Raw genomic sequence first — 14,025 nt, forward strand, 5'->3', positions numbered from 1 at the left:
ATAACCCGGATTTGCCAGGAACCCTTCTTACTCCTCCTACTTGCATGTGACACTGGGCTTAGGATCTGCATAGGAAACACACACACAAGCACACACCTACCTTTGTTGCCTGCAGATGCCTCCTTGGCTGTCCCCAAACGGTATCAAACCAACACCCACGGGAAGCTGTAAGCATAGAGGACATGCCTGCACCCCATTGGACTTACCTGTGTGGGTTAAATCCGGGTTATTTGACAACCTATGGCGGTGATGGTTCTGCTCAGGCAGAGCAGTGCTGATGCTCCTCATAAAGCTGTCGCTGCTGTGAAGGTTCTAGGTGACATCACAATCCCTATGGTTACATACACGACAAAGCTGGGTTGTTGTTGTTTACACTCTGCAAGGCCTGTGGAAGTGAGTGACATCATAGCACTGTAGTTCTGAGGGTTCTAGATGGATGCAACAATCTCCTGTTGCTTCTATGAAGGCCATAATAGACGACATCACCAAACAGCTCCATAGTCACATACACAGCAAAGGAGAGATGTTGTTTACACCTAGTGATGTCAGTGGTATTGAGTGACATCACAGCACAGTGCTAAGGCTCCTGGGCCTGGACACAGCAGCGGCTGCAATATCTCAACGGAGAATACGTTTATATATATGTGTGTGTGTGCGCGTATATATATATATATATATATATATATATATATATATATATATTTCTCCGCCGAAATCACTTTTAAACCCATTTCCACCTTTTTTTCCCTTCTCTTCCTCTTACTTTTTTTTCACGTTTTTTTACGTTTTTCTCCTTTTCGCCTCTTTTCTGGGCGTATTATTCTTCTTTTTCTTCTTTTTTTTCGTCTAATGCATACCCCATCAGTGCAGCAATGCTTATTCAATACCGCCAGCAGATGGAGACACTGGGGGATAATTTTCTAAGGATTTATACTGATTTTTCCTGTCTGAATTTGTCGCACAGAAAGTTGCAGGCCAAATATGTGTGACATTTCTGCGACTTTAGCTTCTAGAGCATTTTTACAACATTATACATAGGTGCTGAATACATAAAAAGCGACTGTTCAGCGACAGACAAGTCGCATCGGCTGAAAGTAGGCCAGAATGTCAGTCCATGTTGGAGCAGGTTTAGATACAGTCTAAAGCATAGATCTCAAAGTCTGTGCACAGAATTTAGCAAGGGCCTCGCACCTTCTGATGCATCAGGTAGGTGCACTATAGCATAGCCTAACCCTCTGTACTTTGGTCTATATTGATGCGGGACATAGACAGCCAGCTGATGACCAATCCATTAGTGCAATGGATGGCTGGAAGCATTTGTCTTTGCCTTTGCAATACCACAGAAGCAATGCATGGTCAATGTACAGCAATGACACACCTGTGTGAACAGCCAGGAGACCCCCCCATGTTATGTTACATAGTTACATAGTTAGTACGGTCGAAAAAAGACATATGTCCATCAAGTTCAACCAGGGAATTAAGGGGTAGGGGTGTGGCGCGATATTGGGGAAGGGATGAGATTTTATATTTCTTCATAAGCATTAATCTTATTTTGTCAATTAGGAACATTCAGCACCCACCCGCTATCAAGGCAGCTGCCTATCATGTCATGCCCTACCTGCACAGGTGTGCTGGCTACTCAAATGATCCAATTAAGGAGGCCATTTAGTCAGCAGCAGCAGAAGTCCTGTGCCTGGACGCTCCAACAGCGGCCAGACACAAGCAGAAGCAGCAGAAGCAGCAGCAGCACCACCTTTTGTTTTTTGGCTGCAGCAGCAGCAGCAGCAGCAGCAAGGCCCACAGGGCTGGCTAGCTGGCTAGCCAGCAAGCAGGTAGCAATGAAAGTAGGAATCTTTCTTTTTAACCCTGTAAGGGGGTGGTGCACTGTACCCGAAGATACTGCCATATCGGGTCAATGCATAGGGCGACGGAAGCAAGCTTCGAAATCGGCCCCCGTTCTCAAAAATCCATTTAATATATGGTCCCCAGATAGGGGACGTATCAGATATTAAACTGATAAGAACAGATACTACACTTGATCTTAGCCAAAAGGCCGAGAAGCGATAACCGTGAAAGGGGCGGGCCCAACAAGGTCCCCTTCATGGGCACTATCACTGCTTGCTGTCAGGGAGGCTGCCAGACAATTTTCCATGCACACTCTGGGCTGGGGGGCAGTCAACCACCAGTACACACAGCAGAACCTAAACCCATACCATTATTGCTAAGCAGCAAGACAGGGGCCCATTGCACTCCCACGGGGCCTTTTTAAATGCAATCCATAACCCGGATTTGCCAGGAACCCTTCTTACTCCTCCTACTTGCATGTGACACTGGGCTTAGGATCTGCATAGGAAACACACACACAAGCACACACCTACCTTTGTTGCCTGCAGATGCCTCCTTGGCTGTCCCCAAACGGTATCAAACCAACACCCACGGGAAGCTGTAAGCATAGAGGACATGCCTGCACCCCATTGGACTTACCTGTGTGGGTTAAATCCGGGTTATTTGACAACCTATGGCGGTGATGGTTCTGCTCAGGCAGAGCAGTGCTGATGCTCCTCATAAAGCTGTCGCTGCTGTGAAGGTTCTAGGTGACATCACAATCCCTATGGTTACATACACGACAAAGCTGGGTTGTTGTTGTTTACACTCTGCAAGGCCTGTGGAAGTGAGTGACATCATAGCACTGTAGTTCTGAGGGTTCTAGATGGATGCAACAATCTCCTGTTGCTTCTATGAAGGCCATAATAGACGACATCACCAAACAGCTCCATAGTCACATACACAGCAAAGGAGAGATGTTGTTTACACCTAGTGATGTCAGTGGTATTGAGTGACATCACAGCACAGTGCTAAGGCTCCTGGGCCTGGACACAGCAGCGGCTGCAATATCTCAACGGAGAATACGTTTATATATATGTGTGTGTGTGCGCGTATATATATATATATATATATATATATATATATATATATATATATATATTCTCCGCCGAAATCACTTTTAAACCCATTTCCACCTTTTTTTCCCTTCTCTTCCTCTTACTTTTTTTTCACGTTTTTTTACGTTTTTCTCCTTTTCGCCTCTTTTCTGGGCGTATTATTCTTCTTTTTCTTCTTTTTTTTCGTCTAATGCATACCCCATCAGTGCAGCAATGCTTATTCAATACCGCCAGCAGATGGAGACACTGGGGGATAATTTTCTAAGGATTTATACTGATTTTTCCTGTCTGAATTTGTCGCACAGAAAGTTGCAGGCCAAATATGTGTGACATTTCTGCGACTTTAGCTTCTAGAGCATTTTTACAACATTATACATAGGTGCTGAATACATAAAAAGCGACTGTTCAGCGACAGACAAGTCGCATCGGCTGAAAGTAGGCCAGAATGTCAGTCCATGTTGGAGCAGGTTTAGATACAGTCTAAAGCATAGATCTCAAAGTCTGTGCACAGAATTTAGCAAGGGCCTCGCACCTTCTGATGCATCAGGTAGGTGCACTATAGCATAGCCTAACCCTCTGTACTTTGGTCTATATTGATGCGGGACATAGACAGCCAGCTGATGACCAATCCATTAGTGCAATGGATGGCTGGAAGCATTTGTCTTTGCCTTTGCAATACCACAGAAGCAATGCATGGCCAATGTACAGCAATGACACACCTGTGTGAACAGCCAGGAGACCCCCCCATGTTATGTTACATAGTTACATAGTTAGTACGGTCGAAAAAAGACATATGTCCATCAAGTTCAACCAGGGAATTAAGGGGTAGGGGTGTGGCGCGATATTGGGGAAGGGATGAGATTTTATATTTCTTCATAAGCATTAATCTTATTTTGTCAATTAGGAACATTCAGCACCCACCCGCTATCAAGGCAGCTGCCTATCATGTCATGCCCTACCTGCACAGGTGTGCTGGCTACTCAAATGATCCAATTAAGGAGGCCATTTAGTCAGCAGCAGCAGAAGTCCTGTGCCTGGACGCTCCAACAGCGGCCAGACACAAGCAGAAGCAGCAGAAGCAGCAGCAGCACCACCTTTTGTTTTTTGGCTGCAGCAGCAGCAGCAGCAGCAGCAAGGCCCACAGGGCTGGCTAGCTGGCTAGCCAGCAAGCAGGTAGCAATGAAAGTAGGAATCTTTCTTTTTAACCCTGTAAGGGGGTGGTGCACTGTACCCGAAGATACTGCCATATCGGGTCAATGCATAGGGCGACGGAAGCAAGCTTCGAAATCGGCCCCCGTTCTCAAAAATCCATTTAATATATGGTCCCCAGATAGGGGACGTATCAGATATTAAACTGATAAGAACAGATACTACACTTGATCTTAGCCAAAAGGCCGAGAAGCGATAACCGTGAAAGGGGCGGGCCCAACAAGGTCCCCTTCATGGGCACTATCACTGCTTGCTGTCAGGGAGGCTGCCAGACAATTTTCCATGCACACTCTGGGCTGGGGGGCAGTCAACCACCAGTACACACAGCAGAACCTAAACCCATACCATTATTGCTAAGCAGCAAGACAGGGGCCCATTGCACTCCCACGGGGCCTTTTTAAATGCAATCCATAACCCGGATTTGCCAGGAACCCTTCTTACTCCTCCTACTTGCATGTGACACTGGGCTTAGGATCTGCATAGGAAACACACACACAAGCACACACCTACCTTTGTTGCCTGCAGATGCCTCTTTGGCTGTCCCCAAACGGTATCAAACCAACACCCACGGGAAGCTGTAAGCATAGAGGACATGCCTGCACCCCATTGGACTTACCTGTGTGGGTTAAATCCGGGTTATTTGACAACCTATGGCGGTGATGGTTCTGCTCAGGCAGAGCAGTGCTGATGCTCCTCATAAAGCTGTCGCTGCTGTGAAGGTTCTAGGTGACATCACAATCCCTATGGTTACATACACGACAAAGCTGGGTTGTTGTTGTTTACACTCTGCAAGGCCTGTGGAAGTGAGTGACATCATAGCACTGTAGTTCTGAGGGTTCTAGATGGATGCAACAATCTCCTGTTGCTTCTATGAAGGCCATAATAGACGACATCACCAAACAGCTCCATAGTCACATACACAGCAAAGGAGAGATGTTGTTTACACCTAGTGATGTCAGTGGTATTGAGTGACATCACAGCACAGTGCTAAGGCTCCTGGGCCTGGACACAGCAGCGGCTGCAATATCTCAACGGAGAATACGTTTATATATATGTGTGTGTGTGCGCGTATATATATATATATATATATATATATATATATATATATATATTTCTCCGCCGAAATCACTTTTAAACCCATTTCCACCTTTTTTTCCCTTCTCTTCCTCTTACTTTTTTTTCACGTTTTTTTACGTTTTTCTCCTTTTCGCCTCTTTTCTGGGCGTATTATTCTTCTTTTTCTTCTTTTTTTTCGTCTAATGCATACCCCATCAGTGCAGCAATGCTTATTCAATACCGCCAGCAGATGGAGACACTGGGGGATAATTTTCTAAGGATTTATACTGATTTTTCCTGTCTGAATTTGTCGCACAGAAAGTTGCAGGCCAAATATGTGTGACATTTCTGCGACTTTAGCTTCTAGAGCATTTTTACAACATTATACATAGGTGCTGAATACATAAAAAGCGACTGTTCAGCGACAGACAAGTCGCATCGGCTGAAAGTAGGCCAGAATGTCAGTCCATGTTGGAGCAGGTTTAGATACAGTCTAAAGCATAGATCTCAAAGTCTGTGCACAGAATTTAGCAAGGGCCTCGCACCTTCTGATGCATCAGGTAGGTGCACTATAGCATAGCCTAACCCTCTGTACTTTGGTCTATATTGATGCGGGACATAGACAGCCAGCTGATGACCAATCCATTAGTGCAATGGATGGCTGGAAGCATTTGTCTTTGCCTTTGCAATACCACAGAAGCAATGCATGGTCAATGTACAGCAATGACACACCTGTGTGAACAGCCAGGAGACCCCCCCATGTTATGTTACATAGTTACATAGTTAGTACGGTCGAAAAAAGACATATGTCCATCAAGTTCAACCAGGGAATTAAGGGGTAGGGGTGTGGCGCGATATTGGGGAAGGGATGAGATTTTATATTTCTTCATAAGCATTAATCTTATTTTGTCAATTAGGAACATTCAGCACCCACCCGCTATCAAGGCAGCTGCCTATCATGTCATGCCCTACCTGCACAGGTGTGCTGGCTACTCAAATGATCCAATTAAGGAGGCCATTTAGTCAGCAGCAGCAGAAGTCCTGTGCCTGGACGCTCCAACAGCGGCCAGACACAAGCAGAAGCAGCAGAAGCAGCAGCAGCACCACCTTTTGTTTTTTGGCTGCAGCAGCAGCAGCAGCAGCAGCAAGGCCCACAGGGCTGGCTAGCTGGCTAGCCAGCAAGCAGGTAGCAATGAAAGTAGGAATCTTTCTTTTTAACCCTGTAAGGGGGTGGTGCACTGTACCCGAAGATACTGCCATATCGGGTCAATGCATAGGGCGACGGAAGCAAGCTTCGAAATCGGCCCCCGTTCTCAAAAATCCATTTAATATATGGTCCCCAGATAGGGGACGTATCAGATATTAAACTGATAAGAACAGATACTACACTTGATCTTAGCCAAAAGGCCGAGAAGCGATAACCGTGAAAGGGGCGGGCCCAACAAGGTCCCCTTCATGGGCACTATCACTGCTTGCTGTCAGGGAGGCTGCCAGACAATTTTCCATGCACACTCTGGGCTGGGGGGCAGTCAACCACCAGTACACACAGCAGAACCTAAACCCATACCATTATTGCTAAGCAGCAAGACAGGGGCCCATTGCACTCCCACGGGGCCTTTTTAAATGCAATCCATAACCCGGATTTGCCAGGAACCCTTCTTACTCCTCCTACTTGCATGTGACACTGGGCTTAGGATCTGCATAGGAAACACACACACAAGCACACACCTACCTTTGTTGCCTGCAGATGCCTCCTTGGCTGTCCCCAAACGGTATCAAACCAACACCCACGGGAAGCTGTAAGCATAGAGGACATGCCTGCACCCCATTGGACTTACCTGTGTGGGTTAAATCCGGGTTATTTGACAACCTATGGCGGTGATGGTTCTGCTCAGGCAGAGCAGTGCTGATGCTCCTCATAAAGCTGTCGCTGCTGTGAAGGTTCTAGGTGACATCACAATCCCTATGGTTACATACACGACAAAGCTGGGTTGTTGTTGTTTACACTCTGCAAGGCCTGTGGAAGTGAGTGACATCATAGCACTGTAGTTCTGAGGGTTCTAGATGGATGCAACAATCTCCTGTTGCTTCTATGAAGGCCATAATAGACGACATCACCAAACAGCTCCATAGTCACATACACAGCAAAGGAGAGATGTTGTTTACACCTAGTGATGTCAGTGGTATTGAGTGACATCACAGCACAGTGCTAAGGCTCCTGGGCCTGGACACAGCAGCGGCTGCAATATCTCAACGGAGAATACGTTTATATATATGTGTGTGTGTGCGCGTATATATATATATATATATATATATATATATATATATATATATATATATATATATATTTCTCCGCCGAAATCACTTTTAAACCCATTTCCACCTTTTTTTCCCTTCTCTTCCTCTTACTTTTTTTTCACGTTTTTTTACGTTTTTCTCCTTTTCGCCTCTTTTCTGGGCGTATTATTCTTCTTTTTCTTCTTTTTTTTCGTCTAATGCATACCCCATCAGTGCAGCAATGCTTATTCAATACCGCCAGCAGATGGAGACACTGGGGGATAATTTTCTAAGGATTTATACTGATTTTTCCTGTCTGAATTTGTCGCACAGAAAGTTGCAGGCCAAATATGTGTGACATTTCTGCGACTTTAGCTTCTAGAGCATTTTTACAACATTATACATAGGTGCTGAATACATAAAAAGCGACTGTTCAGCGACAGACAAGTCGCATCGGCTGAAAGTAGGCCAGAATGTCAGTCCATGTTGGAGCAGGTTTAGATACAGTCTAAAGCATAGATCTCAAAGTCTGTGCACAGAATTTAGCAAGGGCCTCGCACCTTCTGATGCATCAGGTAGGTGCACTATAGCATAGCCTAACCCTCTGTACTTTGGTCTATATTGATGCGGGACATAGACAGCCAGCTGATGACCAATCCATTAGTGCAATGGATGGCTGGAAGCATTTGTCTTTGCCTTTGCAATACCACAGAAGCAATGCATGGTCAATGTACAGCAATGACACACCTGTGTGAACAGCCAGGAGACCCCCCCATGTTATGTTACATAGTTACATAGTTAGTACGGTCGAAAAAAGACATATGTCCATCAAGTTCAACCAGGGAATTAAGGGGTAGGGGTGTGGCGCGATATTGGGGAAGGGATGAGATTTTATATTTCTTCATAAGCATTAATCTTATTTTGTCAATTAGGAACATTCAGCACCCACCCGCTATCAAGGCAGCTGCCTATCATGTCATGCCCTACCTGCACAGGTGTGCTGGCTACTCAAATGATCCAATTAAGGAGGCCATTTAGTCAGCAGCAGCAGAAGTCCTGTGCCTGGACGCTCCAACAGCGGCCAGACACAAGCAGAAGCAGCAGAAGCAGCAGCAGCACCACCTTTTGTTTTTTGGCTGCAGCAGCAGCAGCAGCAGCAGCAAGGCCCACAGGGCTGGCTAGCTGGCTAGCCAGCAAGCAGGTAGCAATGAAAGTAGGAATCTTTCTTTTTAACCCTGTAAGGGGGTGGTGCACTGTACCCGAAGATACTGCCATATCGGGTCAATGCATAGGGCGACGGAAGCAAGCTTCGAAATCGGCCCCCGTTCTCAAAAATCCATTTAATATATGGTCCCCAGATAGGGGACGTATCAGATATTAAACTGATAAGAACAGATACTACACTTGATCTTAGCCAAAAGGCCGAGAAGCGATAACCGTGAAAGGGGCGGGCCCAACAAGGTCCCCTTCATGGGCACTATCACTGCTTGCTGTCAGGGAGGCTGCCAGACAATTTTCCATGCACACTCTGGGCTGGGGGGCAGTCAACCACCAGTACACACAGCAGAACCTAAACCCATACCATTATTGCTAAGCAGCAAGACAGGGGCCCATTGCACTCCCACGGGGCCTTTTTAAATGCAATCCATAACCCGGATTTGCCAGGAACCCTTCTTACTCCTCCTACTTGCATGTGACACTGGGCTTAGGATCTGCATAGGAAACACACACACAAGCACACACCTACCTTTGTTGCCTGCAGATGCCTCCTTGGCTGTCCCCAAACGGTATCAAACCAACACCCACGGGAAGCTGTAAGCATAGAGGACATGCCTGCACCCCATTGGACTTACCTGTGTGGGTTAAATCCGGGTTATTTGACAACCTATGGCGGTGATGGTTCTGCTCAGGCAGAGCAGTGCTGATGCTCCTCATAAAGCTGTCGCTGCTGTGAAGGTTCTAGGTGACATCACAATCCCTATGGTTACATACACGACAAAGCTGGGTTGTTGTTGTTTACACTCTGCAAGGCCTGTGGAAGTGAGTGACATCATAGCACTGTAGTTCTGAGGGTTCTAGATGGATGCAACAATCTCCTGTTGCTTCTATGAAGGCCATAATAGACGACATCACCAAACAGCTCCATAGTCACATACACAGCAAAGGAGAGATGTTGTTTACACCTAGTGATGTCAGTGGTATTGAGTGACATCACAGCACAGTGCTAAGGCTCCTGGGCCTGGACACAGCAGCGGCTGCAATATCTCAACGGAGAATACGTTTATATATATGTGTGTGTGTGCGCGTATATATATATATATATATATATATATATATATATATATATATTTCTCCGCCGAAATCACTTTTAAACCCATTTCCACCTTTTTTTCCCTTCTCTTCCTCTTACTTTTTTTTCACGTTTTTTTACGTTTTTCTCCTTTTCGCCTCTTTTCTGGGCGTATTATTCTTCTTTTTCTTCTTTTTTTTCGTCTAATGCATACCCCATCAGTGCAGCAATGCTTATTCAATACCGCCAGCAGATGGAGACACTGGGGGATAATTTTCTAAGGATTTATACTGATTTTTCCTGTCTGAATTTGTCGCACAGAAAGTTGCAGGCCAAATATGTGTGACATTTCTGCGACTTTAGCTTCTAGAGCATTTTTACAACATTATACATAGGTGCTGAATACATAAAAAGCGACTGTTCAGCGACAGACAAGTCGCATCGGCTGAAAGTAGGCCAGAATGTCAGTCCATGTTGGAGCAGGTTTAGATACAGTCTAAAGCATAGATCTCAAAGTCTGTGCACAGAATTTAGCAAGGGCCTCGCACCTTCTGATGCATCAGGTAGGTGCACTATAGCATAGCCTAACCCTCTGTACTTTGGTCTATATTGATGCGGGACATAGACAGCCAGCTGATGACCAATCCATTAGTGCAATGGATGGCTGGAAGCATTTGCCTTTGCAATACCACAGAAGCAATGCATGGTCAATGTACAGCAATGACACACCTGTGTGAACAGCCAGGAGACCCCCCCATGTTATGTTACATAGTTACATAGTTAGTACGGTCGAAAAAAGACATATGTCCATCAAGTTCAACCAGGGAATTAAGGGGTAGGGGTGTGGCGCGATATTGGGGAAGGGATGAGATTTTATATTTCTTCATAAGCATTAATCTTATTTTGTCAATTAGGAACATTCAGCACCCACCCGCTATCAAGGCAGCTGCCTATCATGTCATGCCCTACCTGCACAGGTGTGCTGGCTACTCAAATGATCCAATTAAGGAGGCCATTTAGTCAGCAGCAGCAGAAGTCCTGTGCCTGGACGCTCCAACAGCGGCCAGACACAAGCAGAAGCAGCAGAAGCAGCAGCAGCACCACCTTTTGTTTTTTGGCTGCAGCAGCAGCAGCAGCAGCAGCAAGGCCCACAGGGCTGGCTAGCTGGCTAGCCAGCAAGCAGGTAGCAATGAAAGTAGGAATCTTTCTTTTTAACCCTGTAAGGGGGTGGTGCACTGTACCCGAAGATACTGCCATATCGGGTCAATGCATAGGGCGACGGAAGCAAGCTTCGAAATCGGCCCCCGTTCTCAAAAATCCATTTAATATATGGTCCCCAGATAGGGGACGTATCAGATATTAAACTGATAAGAACAGATACTACACTTGATCTTAGCCAAAAGGCCGAGAAGCGATAACCGTGAAAGGGGCGGGCCCAACAAGGTCCCCTTCATGGGCACTATCACTGCTTGCTGTCAGGGAGGCTGCCAGACAATTTTCCATGCACACTCTGGGCTGGGGGGCAGTCAACCACCAGTACACACAGCAGAACCTAAACCCATACCATTATTGCTAAGCAGCAAGACAGGGGCCCATTGCACTCCCACGGGGCCTTTTTAAATGCAATCCATAACCCGGATTTGCCAGGAACCCTTCTTACTCCTCCTACTTGCATGTGACACTGGGCTTAGGATCTGCATAGGAAACACACACACAAGCACACACCTACCTTTGTTGCCTGCAGATGCCTCCTTGGCTGTCCCCAAACGGTATCAAACCAACACCCACGGGAAGCTGTAAGCATAGAGGACATGCCTGCACCCCATTGGACTTACCTGTGTGGGTTAAATCCGGGTTATTTGACAACCTATGGCGGTGATGGTTCTGCTCAGGCAGAGCAGTGCTGATGCTCCTCATAAAGCTGTCGCTGCTGTGAAGGTTCTAGGTGACATCACAATCCCTATGGTTACATACACGACAAAGCTGGGTTGTTGTTGTTTACACTCTGCAAGGCCTGTGGAAGTGAGTGACATCATAGCACTGTAGTTCTGAGGGTTCTAGATGGATGCAACAATCTCCTGTTGCTTCTATGAAGGCCATAATAGACGACATCACCAAACAGCTCCATAGTCACATACACAGCAAAGGAGAGATGTTGTTTACACCTAGTGATGTCAGTGGTATTGAGTGACATCACAGCACAGTGCTAAGGCTCCTGGGCCTGGACACAGCAGCGGCTGCAATATCTCAACGGAGAATACGTTTATATATATGTGTGTGTGTGCGCGTATATATATATATATATATATATATATATATATATATATATATATATATATATATATTTCTCCGCCGAAATCACTTTTAAACCCATTTCCACCTTTTTTTCCCTTCTCTTCCTCTTACTTTTTTTTCACGTTTTTTTACGTTTTTCTCCTTTTCGCCTCTTTTCTGGGCGTATTATTCTTCTTTTTCTTCTTTTTTTTCGTCTAATGCATACCCCATCAGTGCAGCAATGCTTATTCAATACCGCCAGCAGATGGAGACACTGGGGGATAATTTTCTAAGGATTTATACTGATTTTTCCTGTCTGAATTTGTCGCACAGAAAGTTGCAGGCCAAATATGTGTGACATTTCTGCGACTTTAGCTTCTAGAGCATTTTTACAACATTATACATAGGTGCTGAATACATAAAAAGCGACTGTTCAGCGACAGACAAGTCGCATCGGCTGAAAGTAGGCCAGAATGTCAGTCCATGTTGGAGCAGGTTTAGATACAGTCTAAAGCATAGATCTCAAAGTCTGTGCACAGAATTTAGCAAGGGCCTCGCACCTTCTGATGCATCAGGTAGGTGCACTATAGCATAGCCTAACCCTCTGTACTTTGGTCTATATTGATGCGGGACATAGACAGCCAGCTGATGACCAATCCATTAGTGCAATGGATGGCTGGAAGCATTTGTCTTTGCCTTTGCAATACCACAGAAGCAATGCATGGTCAATGTACAGCAATGACACACCTGTGTGAACAGCCAGGAGACCCCCCCATGTTATGTTACATAGTTACATAGTTAGTACGGTCGAAAAAAGACATATGTCCATCAAGTTCAACCAGGGAATTAAGGGGTAGGGGTGTGGCGCGATATTGGGGAAGGGATGAGATTTTATATTTCTTCATAAGCATTAATCTTATTTTGTCAATTAGGAACATTCAGCACCCACCCGCTATCAAGGCAGCTGCCTATCATGTCATGCCCTACCTGCACAGGTGTGCTGGCTACTCAAATGATCCAATTAAGGAGGCCATTTAGTCAGCAGCAGCAGAAGTCCTGTGCCTGGACGCTCCAACAGCGGCCAGACACAAGCAGAAGCAGCAGAAGCAGCAGCAGCACCACCTTTTGTTTTTTGGCTGCAGCAGCAGCAGCAGCAGCAGCAAGGCCCACAGGGCTGGCTAGCTGGCTAGCCAGCAAGCAGGTAGCAATGAAAGTAGGAATCTTTCTTTTTAACCCTGTAAGGGGGTGGTGCACTGTACCCGAAGATACTGCCATATCGGGTCAATGCATAGGGCGACGGAAGCAAGCTTCGAAATCGGCCCCCGTTCTCAAAAATCCATTTAATATATGGTCCCCAGATAGGGGACGTATCAGATATTAAACTGATAAGAACAGATACTACACTTGATCTTAGCCAAAAGGCCGAGAAGCGATAACCGTGAAAGGGGCGGGCCCAACAAGGTCCCCTTCATGGGCACTATCACTGCTTGCTGTCAGGGAGGCTGCCAGACAATTTTCCATGCACACTCTGGGCTGGGGGGCAGTCAACCACCAGTACACACAGCAGAACCTAAACCCATACCATTATTGCTAAGCAGCAAGACAGGGGCCCATTGCACTCCCACGGGGCCTTTTTAAATGCAATCCATAACCCGGATTTGCCAGGAACCCTTCTTACTCCTCCTACTTGCATGTGACACTGGGCTTAGGATCTGCATAGGAAACACACACACAAGCACACACCTACCTTTGTTGCCTGCAGATGCCTCCTTGGCTGTCCCCAAACGGTATCAAACCAACACCCACGGGAAGCTGTAAGCATAGAGGACATGCCTGCACCCCATTGGACTTACCTGTGTGGGTTAAATCCGGGTTATTTGACAACCTATGGCGGTGATGGTTCTGCTCAGGCAGAGCAGTGCTGATGCTCCTCATAAAGCTGTCGCTGCTGTGAAGGTTCTAGGTGACATCACAATC

At 46.1% G+C, this 14,025-nt stretch overlaps 6 non-coding genes across 6 annotated transcripts; all 6 read right to left on the reverse strand.

The window, feature by feature from the left end:
- Positions 1–1,874: 1,874 nt before the first annotated feature.
- On the reverse strand, positions 1,875–2,065 carry LOC130347483 (U2 spliceosomal RNA). Its single transcript, XR_008885406.1, has one exon. It is a non-coding gene; the product is annotated as a U2 spliceosomal RNA (small nuclear RNA).
- Positions 2,066–4,157: 2,092 nt separating this feature from the next.
- Positions 4,158–4,348, reverse strand: LOC130347484 (U2 spliceosomal RNA). The gene has a single exon (XR_008885407.1). It is a non-coding gene; the product is annotated as a U2 spliceosomal RNA (small nuclear RNA).
- Positions 4,349–6,435: 2,087 nt separating this feature from the next.
- On the reverse strand, positions 6,436–6,626 carry LOC130347486 (U2 spliceosomal RNA). The gene has a single exon (XR_008885408.1). It is a non-coding gene; the product is annotated as a U2 spliceosomal RNA (small nuclear RNA).
- A 2,101-nt stretch (positions 6,627–8,727) lies between these two features.
- Positions 8,728–8,918, reverse strand: LOC130347488 (U2 spliceosomal RNA). Its single transcript, XR_008885410.1, has one exon. It is a non-coding gene; the product is annotated as a U2 spliceosomal RNA (small nuclear RNA).
- Positions 8,919–10,999: 2,081 nt separating this feature from the next.
- LOC130347489 (U2 spliceosomal RNA) lies at positions 11,000–11,190 on the reverse strand. The gene has a single exon (XR_008885411.1). It is a non-coding gene; the product is annotated as a U2 spliceosomal RNA (small nuclear RNA).
- Positions 11,191–13,291: 2,101 nt separating this feature from the next.
- Positions 13,292–13,482, reverse strand: LOC130347490 (U2 spliceosomal RNA). Its single transcript, XR_008885412.1, has one exon. It is a non-coding gene; the product is annotated as a U2 spliceosomal RNA (small nuclear RNA).
- Positions 13,483–14,025: the final 543 nt, after the last annotated feature.

The sequence above is a fragment of the Hyla sarda genome, unplaced genomic scaffold (assembly GCF_029499605.1).
Source record: "Hyla sarda isolate aHylSar1 unplaced genomic scaffold, aHylSar1.hap1 scaffold_839, whole genome shotgun sequence".
Taxonomy (NCBI): Eukaryota; Metazoa; Chordata; class Amphibia; order Anura; family Hylidae; genus Hyla; species Hyla sarda.